The sequence below is a fragment of the Bos indicus genome, chromosome 3, assembly GCF_029378745.1.
Source record: "Bos indicus isolate NIAB-ARS_2022 breed Sahiwal x Tharparkar chromosome 3, NIAB-ARS_B.indTharparkar_mat_pri_1.0, whole genome shotgun sequence".
NCBI classification, from domain to species: Eukaryota; Metazoa; Chordata; class Mammalia; order Artiodactyla; family Bovidae; genus Bos; species Bos indicus.
The window spans coordinates 64,324,670-64,337,471 of NC_091762.1; positions in this window are offsets into that span (position 1 = coordinate 64,324,670).

Consider the following 12,802-nt stretch of genomic DNA (forward strand, 5'->3'; position numbering starts at 1 on the left):
CATGGGGTCACAAAGAGTTTGACATGACTGACTGAGCAACTTACACTTTCACCTTTGACCAGAGGCCATCAGGTAAGGTTTAAAAGAGTCTCTGTCTTCCCTCATTTACTTTTGGAACCATATTTAATTCCTCTTCATCAGCCTAGGAAATTCATATTAGGTCCCTAGCCCTGCATTCTCTGCTGTCATCATTAGCTGACATAAATATATATTTATTTTTTAGCTCAGGTTTTGATATAATGAAACAAATAGTCTCTGGGTTACTCAGATGTGCTAGCTCTTAAAGTCTTGAGTGGTTAAATTTGGATAAACTTCTTGAACACACTAGGTAACACAAATAATCCCTCTGAATAAATTTTATTTTCCTGTAATTGCTTTTGCTTTTGAAGATTGAAGAAATTTTAAGTTCTTCTTAAATTTTGAAGTTTTAAATAACATTTAGTCATTTTTGCAATTCATTTGAATCTAGTTTAGAATCTGATAATTGGAATAAAAAGAACCTTGAATTCAGTACATGTTCTATTTGTCATTGTTCTCAGCAGGAATTAGGAAAGAACCTAGTATGCATGGCAGATTCCTGAAGTTGGAGGGCTTGACTTCCTGGCAAAGTGCTGTATTTTTCTACTTTTCTGTTCATGACCACTAACTGATGAAAATGTAGATAAATACTGAGATAAAAGCAATTCATTGTGTTCTCAGACAACCAGACAGACAGACGTACTGTGACACAAGAAAATGGTATTTGTCCTCAGTTACTGGCACATAGGGCTTCCCTGATAGCTCAGTTGGTAAAGAATCTGCCTGCAATGCAGGAGACCCCAGTTCAATTGCAGGGTTGGGAAGATTCCCCTGGAGAAGGGAAAGGTTACCCACTCCAGGATTCTGGTCTAGAGAATTCCGTGGACTATACAGTCCATGGGGTTGCAAAAAGTCAGACACAACTGAGCAACTTTCATTTTCACTGGCATATAACTCCTAAAACTCTTATAATTTCCTGAGTTTTAAGGGTGATGGGATGGCTTTTGTTATAAGGAAATGACACTTTGTTGGCTGTTTGATATATTCAGGATAGAAGATGGTCATCAGCACACCAAGCCTTGATTAGAAGCTTGGAAATTTCAATCTTAACACCTGCTGGGGAGGGGAGAGGAAATGGATATTGAACTAATCAGCAATGACCAATAATCAATAAATCCTGCCTATGTAAAGAAACCTCTTTAAAAATCCCTAAATGGCAGAGTTCTTTTGGTGAACTTTCAGATTGACAGGTATATCCACGTGCCAAGAGGATGGCACCACATCTGAACTGCAAGAGAATAAAAGCTCCAGATCTGGGGATCCTTCTGGACCTTGTCCTATGTAAATCTTCATCTAATTGTTCATTTGTATCTTTATGATAAATGGATACACACAAGTAAAATGTCTTCCTGAGTTCTGTGAGCTATTGTAGCAAATTATCAAAGGGTAAAGAATCCACCTGCAATGCAGGAGACCCCAGTTCAATTCCTGGGTCAGGAAGATCCCCTGGAGAAGAGATAGGCTACCCACTCCAGTATTATTGGGCTTCCCTGGTGGCTCACCTGGTAAAGAATCCATCTGCAATGCAGGAGACCTGGGTTCGATCCCTGGGTTGGGAAGATCCCCTGGAGAAGGGAAAGGCTACCCACTCCAGATTGTATAGGCCACGTGGTTGCAAAGAGTTAGACATGACTGAGCAAATTTCACTTTCACTTTAAAGGGTGTGCTACAATTGGAGAGATGGAGAAGTATTGGAAAAAATACTACATATTTGGTGTATCATGTGGAAAAAACTGATATATAAATAAATAAGAAGTTAATTATTCCAGGCACATGAAATACATGTTTTTTAAAAAAAAATCTCGATTTCTATATGCTTTATTTACTGAAAGGTAATTTCCGCTCTTTGAGATTTGATTTTTATTGTGTCATGCCAAGTCTAAAATAAATTTCAACATTTACTTAACAATGAGAAAATAAATGTATCTTAAGATACTATAACACTAAACAATTTAATAGGTCCTGATTATTTGCATAGATTTACAAAACAAACAAACAAACAAACTATGGTACTGCCATTGCAGCAATTACAGTTATTGGGCAGGTTAAATTCCATCAATTTATTTTTGTGCAGCCATTCAGTCATGTCCGACACTTTGCAACCCAATGGACTGCAGCATGCCAGGCTTCCCTGTCCTTCACCATCTACTGGAGCTTGCGCAAACTCATGTCCATTGATTTGGTGATGCCATCCAATCATCTCATCTTCTGTCATACCCTTCTCCTCCTGCCTTCAATCTTTACCAGAATCAGGGTCTTTTCTAATGAGTCAGCTCTTCACATCAGGTGGCCAAAGATTTGGAGCTTCAGCTTTAGCATCAGCCCTTCCAATGAATAGTCAGGATTGATTTCCTTTAGGATTGACTACTGTGATCTCCTTGCAGTCCAAGGGACTCTCTAAAGTACTTTCCAACACCACAGTTGAAAAGCATCAATTATTTGGCATTCAGCCTTCTTTATGGTCTAATTCTCACATCCATACTGACTACTGGAAAAACCATAGCTTTGACTAGATGCACCTTTGTCAGCAAATTGATGTCTCTGCTTTTTTTTTTTTTTGGTAGCACTATTTTTTTTTTTTTTTTTTTTTTTAGTTTTCTGAATGTTGAGTGTTTTTTTAAATTTATTTGTTTTAATTGGAGGCTAATTACTTTACAATATTATATTGGTTTTGCCATACAATATGCTGTCTAGATTGGTCATAGCTTTTCTTCCAAGGAGCAAGTATCTTTTAATTTCATTGCTGCAGTCCCCATCTACAGAGGTTTTTCAGCCCAAGAAAATAAAGTCTGTCATTGTTTTCATTGTTTCCCATCTATTTGCCCTGAAGTGATGGGACTGGATGCCATGATCTTAGTTTTTTGAATGATTGTTAAACCAGCTCTTTCACTCTCATCTTTCAACCTTCATCAAGAGGCTCTTTAGTTCCTCTGCTTTCTGTCATAAGGGTGGTGTCATCTGCATATTTGAACTTATTGATATTTCTCCTGGAAATCATGATTCCAGCTTGTGCTTCATCCAGCCCAGCATTTCTTATGATGTATTCTGCATGTATTTTATAAGCAGGTGACAGTATACAGCCTTGATGTACTCCTTTCTCAATTCCATCAACACTTCACTTCTAATGCTTTTGGAACTAGGTATGTGAAGAGTTTCCTGACACCAACCAATTCTGCCACATCTGCTGGGTGCCCAACAATTCAACTTAGTTTTGATACTAACTAGAGTTAGCAACAGATCCTGTAGGTTAAGGGCTCAGTCTTACAAGATTACAAACCCCTCCGATGTCCAAGGCAAATTGTTCAGGCAAAGGAACAATTTGGCAGAGGCAAAGGAAAAGGCAAATTTCCAATACTTCCAAGTCCAGGTTATTTTCTGTACTTCTAACTAGCTGACTATAAATAGAATGTTCCCATCACCTCCTGCTCGAGTTCAAGAGAGAACTTGAGAGTTGTGAGGAATCACATGGTTCCTCTGGAAGCCAGCCCCATTCTTGGGGGCTTTCCAAAATTCACCTTTTAATATAAAGCCAGGTGTGGTTGAAAGAGTCTTGTGAATAACAAAAGACACCTTTATTCCTGTTATCACTTACAAAATTCCAAAGGTTTTAGAAGCTCTGAGCCAGGAACTTGGATAAAGTTGAAATATAGATTTCTTTATTACGAATCACAATAACCATACAAGTTTTGTGCCAGGTTTCTAATTTCTATCAATCATTTATGATGAGATTCTTAAAATCAGAAATCGTCTTAGTGTTTTATAAACCCTTGAAAATAATTTTTTCATGCATTGTTGTTTAGTTGCTAAGCTGTGTCTGACTCTTTTGAAACCTTGGACCAGCAGGCTCCTCTGTCCATGGGATTTCCCAGGCAAGAATACTGGAGTGGTTTATCATTTCCTTCTCCAGGGGGTCTTCTCAACTTTGGGATTGAATCTTTGTCTCTTACTTTGGCAGGCAGGTTCATTACCACTGAGCCACCAGAGAAGCTCATTTGACATTAAATATACCCAAGTAAAATAATCTATTAATTTTACATTAAATGGTACCTTCAAATGACAAAAATAATGCAATTTAGTAATGATGTTCTTTACTCAAAGGAAATAATCCATGAACTGGGGAGGTACTGCACCTTACAAGCAATGGATCAGGTCCTGAGGGATTTGGGGCAGGAGACAGTTTTATAAAGCTTTAGAAGAGACAACTTGGGAAACAGGACTTGATTGGCTAAGAGGTTGGGATTTCCTTATAAGGCTAAAGTGAGTTAGCTAAAGTAGACTTGGAGGACTGTGATTAGTTGTATGTGGTTTCCTTGCCAGTGAAGCATTTCCAGTAAATGCAGGCAGATTTAGATGTAGAGTGGGGACTTGGGCTGGGCCCCTGAGGCAGCCCTCATGTGGGGGTCCCAACACACGGTTTACTTTCATCTGTATAGTACTGTGCTGACAGGCACAGGCCTCAGAGAACCTCCAACAGTGCATGTTGTTGTTGCTATTGTTTAGTTGCCAAGTCATGTCCCACTCTTTTCTGACCCCATGGATTGTAACCCACCAGGCTCCTCTGTCCATGGATTTTCCCAAGCAAAAATACTGGAGTAGGTTGCCATTTCCTCCTCCAGGATATCTTCCCAACCCAGAGGTTGAGCCAGAGTCTCCTGTCTCCTGCACTGGGAGGTGGACTCTTTACCACTGAGCCACCAGCGCATATTAGAAGTGCTCATATACGTGGTGGTTCCACACTGCTAGTCCTCTGGTCTTCAGAATACCTAATGTGAATGGTAAGTCTGACTTTTCCAAGAGAAAATAGGAGAGAAATAGAATTATTCTAGGGTTATTTTTAGAAAAGTTTTCTATCATCTTTCAATTGAGTCCCTGAATAACCTAAATTTGTGACCCCATGGACTATATAGTTCATGGAATACGCCAGGCCAGAATACTGGAGTGGGTAGCCTTTCCCTTCTCCAGGGGATCTTCCCAACCCAGGAATCAAACTGGGGTCTCCTGTATTGCACATGGATTTTTTACCAACTGAGCTGTCAGGGAAGACCTTAGATAGGCTAATGTCAGGTAATTATACTTATTTTAAATTATGTAAAATATACTTTTGACCAAGTATAAGTAACTTCATCAAGGATAATCAAAACATATTATTAATATTAATTACACTAGCTTTTACTTATTAGAAACAAAAATACTGTATTTGGTAATGAGACTTTTGATCATTTTAATGGGAAATAACTTATAGCAGAAGCAATCCAGTTTGTAAAAATAATGAATTATAGTATCTTCAAATACATCAACAAAGACTTAACTGATTGTCCAAACCCAATATTTAATATTTCTGGAATTTCTATGGAAATCCTTAACACTTTAAATGAAAACAAAATTTAAGTCTTGAGCACAAATGAGATGCAAAAATATTGTACATATGGCAGTTGTGTTTCAAAAGGTTCCTGAAGTCGTGGAAAACAGAAACAAAACGAGTTCTGAGAATATGCCCCAACCAGCTATAAATAAGTAATTCTATTTTTCACATTTTGATCTTACAAAAGTTTTGTCGTACTTCTTCTCAGCTAGAGCACACTTTATAGCTTATTGTATTTTTGTTACTGACTTTGAGTAGTTTGTTCTGGTGAATTTATACTTAAAAAAATACATATGCTTTACTACTGGTGTTACTAGACAAATTAATCAACAAAATTCAAGTCAGAGTGGGTCCATTGGTCATCTGAATAAGGAGATAAATTTTAAAACTTTGAAAAAAAATTCTGGTTGCCTGAAGGAATTATCCTTCAGAGCATCTATCATTTCACAAATCCATTCAGATAGATGTTTAACAACACTGACAATCAGTCTTTCGTCTTTCTTAAAGCCAACTATAGGACTTAACTTTCTTGTCAGAACCAATCAATGGACTTTAGAACAAAAACTCAGCAGTAGTGAAACTGAGAAAAAAGAAAAGGGAATTTTGTGGTCCAAGATGCATTTCAATAAGCTTAAACTCTACGTGACAGATGAGGAATTTAAGCTGCTCTGTATAATTCTACAAATGAGGTGTGTGAGAGAGGTTTTCATTAAAATGAATCTCACTTCACAGAGGCTTATGAGTTGTCTTGATGGTGTTTGCTGACTCTCATTAAAGGACTTGAAAAGTGTAAAGCTTCTCCTACAGTTTTTCACACTCACTCTCTATATGTTTATGTAAATATGATATATGAATTTCACCAGGGAAACATCTTGAAAGAGTATTTGAACTGAAAACTATATTCATGACATGAATTAAACAAGAGTTCTGTTTGATCTTTCCTTGAGAGAAATACATTTACATTTTCAAATGTGATCATTTATTAAAGTGCCATAGTTTGTGTTAGCCATGGCGGAAAAGATCATGCTTGCTAGCTGGGTTGCAGGTTTTGGCTACAAGTGAATGGATTCACATATGAGTCTTGGAGTACATTTTTGTTTTTCAGTGAATCTTTTAATTCCATTTAAATGTTATAACATTTAGAAACATGCTTTTGATGATTATCTCTAGGGCTTATAATAGAATAAGTGAAAATCAGCATTTAGAAAATCTATATTAATACTATCATGTTGCTTTAATTACTTTAAATGGAATTTCCATAATTAGATTCCTCATTGTGGATTTTTTTGTCCTTACTATTTTCAATACATTTGTATAACTCTTGGTCAATAAGTACATGTATGTGCCCAAGCTATTTTTTTTTGGAAAAAAAAATTAATGTCTAAGTACTTAAATTTCATGAAAGACCTATTAAGAGAAAACCTAGAATTAATAATATTATTAGAAAGTTGTTTTATGATAAATTAAGTTTGTTGTTTCATTTTCACATATGAAATAATTACTCTTGTATAGCTATTTTTATGTAAGTAAACTCTACATGCCTTTTTAAACATTCAATTTATATAAGAAAAGCAAATGACACTGAGATTGCCATGACTTACCTTGGTGACTTTTACAAGCTGAAAGTTTTAGTCATATGATTTATGTTTAATAATTTAACATATTAATAATATTTTAAATGTGGATTGTTGAGTATAAGCATGCAGATTATTTAAATGAATATTTAATTTTTATTCACCTTGCCAGAAGACAGAACATGCATTTAATTTCCTGATATGAAAAATGTAAGAAAGATCAGTAAAATGGTAATATTTTAAAAAGTTTAAAATAAAATATATACATCTCTTACTTTGGGGCTACAAAATAATAATTTTATTTAACTAAAAGTATCATACAACTTCATTTTAGTTTTCAGTTGGAAGAGATTGAGTCTGTATGAGCCACATAGTCAAAATGTACATTTTAACTTGAAACTGTTTTCTTATCCTGAATATCTTAAAAGGCATTATTAATATTTTACATAATGAGATTAGTACTGTGCCTAGAATGGACACCTGATGAAGAAATACTTTTTCGTGTTTTTCTTCTGTGTTGACTGCCAAAAAAACACGCTAGAAAAAACTACTCTTAAGGCAGATTGGGAAAGTGACCCCAGCAATAGACAGTCAGGATATGACTGTGCGTAACACTCTGAATATTGCAGAAAAGAATACTTTAATACTAATATGGAAAGAAGGGTGAACTTTATGTTGAAACTAGTCTAAAATACATAATCTAGATTTCCATATACTGGATATTGCCCTACCCAATTTGGAGTAAATCAGCAACTTAGGGAACAGTAAATTATATATACATACATACATAGAACTTTGTTCTATTTTCTAGAGACTCATACAGAGTGAGTTATAATGATTTCCTTTTGCAAACTAAAATTCTTTGACTATGGTTCACATACTGAATTCTGCTCTATAGCAAATACTGTTTAAGGACCCTCCAGAGTATTTGGAGTGCTTAGTGCAGCTGGCAGTGATTGGTGAGCATTGATACTAGAACAGCTACTCCTGAGAATTTGCAAATCAAGCTGTGGCACTTTCCATAATGTCGATTTTCGGTGTCCATTTTCACACACTTTCTCCTTTTTTTCCCTTCATGATCTTTTTCTACTCTTATCTTTTTAGCTTCAAACACCCAAATTTGTGGTGAGTGAGGGCATAATCAAGATTAGAGTATTATTGCTATTTTGGCCACTTCCTTTCCCTTCCTGGCCTGCATTTCATCATACCTATCTTGTCCTGTCCTATTCCCAACATATTTTGTACCTCTATATCTTGCTTCAAATTATCCAATTTTGAAGACACACTATAAAGAAAACTCTGTCCTTCCACAGTAGGCTATAATTTAAAGGAAGAGAGAAATATTCAATATAAAACCCGTGTGTGTGTGTGTGTGTGTGTGTGTGTGTGAAAGTGAGGATAAATTCCTTTAAATTATTGGGCTGAAATTATCCCCGTAATTTCATCTGCAATTTTCTCTGATTGGAAAGAATTATTTCTGTCTTGTTCAGTTCAACTATAGGCAAATAGGCAAATTTAATTTCAGGAACTTAAATTTGAGAACGTTGGAATGTTTCAGGTACTAAACCCTACATTAATGTCTTATGAATCAATAGTATATTTAAAGTGAATAGAAATGATGATGCTCATTTAAAAAGGGAGTAAGTGGCTGTCTTTACATAATTTAATTAACCCATACTAGGCATCTAGGTTTTTTCCCCTAAAAATACATAATTTATTACCCTTCCATTTCATGTAAGAGTAAAAGCACTGGTTTTTTTCTCTCTCTCAGTAGTACACATTTCTATGGAAGAAAACATAAAGAAAAACTCCACATAAAAAGTCTATAACCAGATGGACTATAACAGAGTTTTACCCAAGTCCAATTCAAGTCTCAAGCTCCCTTGAAGCTCTCACAACAAGATGTCATGTAACATTTGAGTTAGCTCTTTAAGGTACTTACTGCCTGGAAACTCTTACACTTTGGATTTACATGCAAGTACTTTGCCAACAAAGGTCCGTCTAGTCAAGGCTATGGTTTTTCCTGTGGTCATGTATGGATGTGAGAGTTGGACTGTGATGAAGGCTGAGCACCGAAGAATTGATGCTTTTGAACTATGGTGTTGAAGAAGACTCTTGAGAGTCCCTTGGACTGCAAGGAGATCCAACCAGTCCATTCTGAAGGAGATCAGCCCTGGGATTTCTTTGGAAGGAATGATGCTCAAGCTGAAACTCCAGTACTTTGGCCACCTCATGCGAAGAGTTGACTCATTGGAAAAGACTCTGATGCTGGGAGGGATTGGGGGCAAGAGGAGAAGGGGACGACAGAGGATGAGATGGCTGGATGGCATCACTGACTCGATGGACGTGAGTCTGAGTGAACTCCGGGAGTTGGTGATGGACAGGGAGGCCTTGCGTGCTGCGATTCATGGGGTCGCAAAGAGTCGGACACGACTGAGCGACTTCGCTTCACTTCATACTGCTGCTGCTGCTGCTAAGTCGCTTCAGTCGTGTTTGATTCTGTGCAACCCCATAGACGGCAGCCCACCAGGCTCCCTCGTCTCTGGAATTCTCCAGGCAAGAACACTGGAGTGGGTTGCCATTTCCTTCTCCAATGCATGAAAGTGAAAAGTGAAAGTGAAGTCGCTCAGTCGTGTCCGACTCTTCGAGACCCCATGGACTGCGGCCTACCAGGCTCCTCCGTCCATGGGATTTTCTAGGCAAGAGTACTAGAGTGGGGTGCCATCGCCTTCTTGAGTATATTATTCATTAAAAAAAAAAAAAGTTATACTTATATCGAAAGAAAATATATGCGTTTTGTGAACTCAAATAAAACTTAAACATTTTTTCTTAGTTTCTTTGTTTCCAGCACAGAGACTTTGGAATGCAACATGACTCCCATACTATTAGGTGATTTCTGTTATTTGTGAGGTTTTATTGCCATAAAAATAATTTGCTGCTATCCTTCTCAAATGATTCCCTAAAATAGTAAGATTTTTGTGCCTGAAATGAAGTGGGAAAGCAGTAGTGTTAAAAAATCTATTTACACACAAAGCAAGTAAATAATTTTAACAAAGTTAATATAACCAATAAGAAAGACAACAGTAGACAACACTTCAAACTGTTAATTGCATAAGGGACCTCAAACTTCATTAGGCTATCCCACTGTCTCTTGTTAAATGTATTGGTCCTTTAGAAATGTATCTTATCCAATATCTGCTGCAATAACTCCTCTTTGAGATTATGAGAATTCAAGCTGTTTCTCCTGTGACATTCACTCCTTTGTAGCTTAGAGACAAAGTGAATTAATTCTTCCCACACAAAGAAAATATCAAATTTCAAGGAACACAAGTTTAGTGTTAATATACAGTCATATAAAACACTCTTTGAGTTAAAGATATTTGTTGTGTTTAAATAATTTCTTTCTTCAATCAACATTTAACTCTTAGAATGCCTTCCTGAAACCTTAAGTCTGTACTTGTAAAAGACTATTTTAATACTTTTTTCATCATGTAACTCATGAAACTATGGATGTATCAAATGCCTTTGCAATTTGAATTTGGTTCTCAGTTGCAGTGAACTGACTTGAAAGCTCCTTTATATATAAAGGAGAATAAACATAGCATATTGATTCAGTTGGATAAGATTTTAAGGATTATCTGAATTTTCTGTGGTTGCATAAATTATCTTGCATAATATTAAATATATTTAAAAGCATGTATTTTATTAGTATTTCTGTATTTTAACATAAACTGTAAATAAATGACAAAAATTGTTGAGGTAGAGACTAGCTTGTTGACTCTTTATAGTCTTAGCACCAGATATTTTATGGCTTTATTAATTATCTATAATACTTTTGTTGAATGAATGAATTATTCATTTTGGATTTTGTGTATCAGTTAATACTAGAAGGCTTAAACTACATTTAAATACAATATGTGTTCCATAAAACAGATAAGCCATATTGATATTTCAAAAGCCTAAAATATATTAAAAGGTTTATATTTAGGAATATTTTCAACCTCCAAAAAGTTAAACTTCTTCCAGAGTAGAAGATGGTTTTCTTTTAATAGAACAAAGCAAAGTGCAAAATACATAACATCAGAAACATTTAAATCTTAATCTCTACTTTGTTACTTACTTCTCCTTAAGATGGCCTTAAGCAATGCACTAAACCTCTCAGTTTATTCATTTTTGGGATAATATTACTTAATTTATACAGTTATTGTTTTATTGAGTAGAGTGATTGCAAAGCTCTTCAAAGACTGTAAAATACGCTGTAAATACTGAGCTAAATTCATTCAATATCTTCCATTGGGTTATAGACAAAGAGAGTTCCATACATATGGTGAAAACTATGTGAGGAATAACTGATAATGAGACTTTGGGAGAATTATTGGTGAGTAGAAAGTTAATATGCAGTTAAGATGGTGTTGTTTGTCCTGTTTATCTGTGATAATGCTTTTCAGGTGTTAAGGCAAGCTATGGGACTTCTAAAAGTCAATGAAGTGAAGTGAAGTGAAGTCTCTCAGTCGTGTCTGACTCTTTGCGACCCCATGGACTGTATCCCACCAGGCTCCTCCGTCCATGGGATTCTCCAGGCAAGAATACTGGAGCGGGTTGCCATTTCCTTCTCCAGGGAATCTTCCTGACCCAGGGATCGAACCCAGATCTCTCACATTTCAGGCAGATGCTTTAACCTCTGAGCCACCAGGGATGCCCAATAATGGTATGAGAGTGCCTAAAAGTCAATGACTGGATATAAAATCCAGTTTAAATACTATGTTTTCTAGTAAAGAACCACATTCTATAAAAAGAATGAATTGAATATAATTTTAATAATTCTATTCATCCAGTGTCTGACAAATTAAAATTAGATTCACTCTAGTGATGTCATTTTTTATTTGAGGACACCTTGTAGAATCTGCTTGCAATGCAGGAGACCTCGGTTTGGGTTGGGAAGATCCCCTGGAGAAGTGAACAGCTACCGACTAAAGAATTCTGGCCTGGAGAATTCCACGGACTGTACAGTCCAAGGGGTTGCAAAAAGTCAGACACAACTGAGTGACTTCACTTTTCACTTTTGTAGATGTCAATAAATAGCATATATATTTTATATATTTAAATAAAAATATTTCAAATTATTTGTATTGGTTCAAGCATTATCCTTTTTTTTTTTTTTTAGCTAAAAGAATATAATTATTTCAGTGTTTGATTTACACCTAATAGAAAAGTTCACTAAAGGTGAAACAAAAAGAATAATAAGCACTGGTTGAACACTCTCTGACATATATAACAGCAGGATCTTCTATGACCCACCTCCCAGGAAAAACACCAATACAGTATACTAACGCATATATATGGAATTTAGAAAGATGGTAACGATAACCCTGTATACGAGACAGCAAAAGAGACACTGATGTATAGAACAGGCTTATGGACTCTGTGGGAGAGGGAGAGGGTGGGAAGATTTGGGAGAATGGCATTGAAACATGTGAAATGTCATGTATGAAACGAGATGCCAGTCCAGGTTCAATGCACGATGCTTGATGCTTGGGACTGGTGCACTGGGACGACCCAGAGGGATGGTATGGGGAGGGAGGAGGGAGGAGGGTTTATTTTTAAAAATAAAGAAATTTTTAAAAAAAAGCAAAAAAAAAAAAAAGCAAAAATAAACAAATGGGACCTAATTAACCTTAAAAGCTTCTGCACATCAAAGGAAACTATCAGCAAGGTGAAAAGACAGCCTTCAGAATGGGAGAAAATAATAGCAAATGAAGCAACTGACAAACAACTAATCTCAAAAATA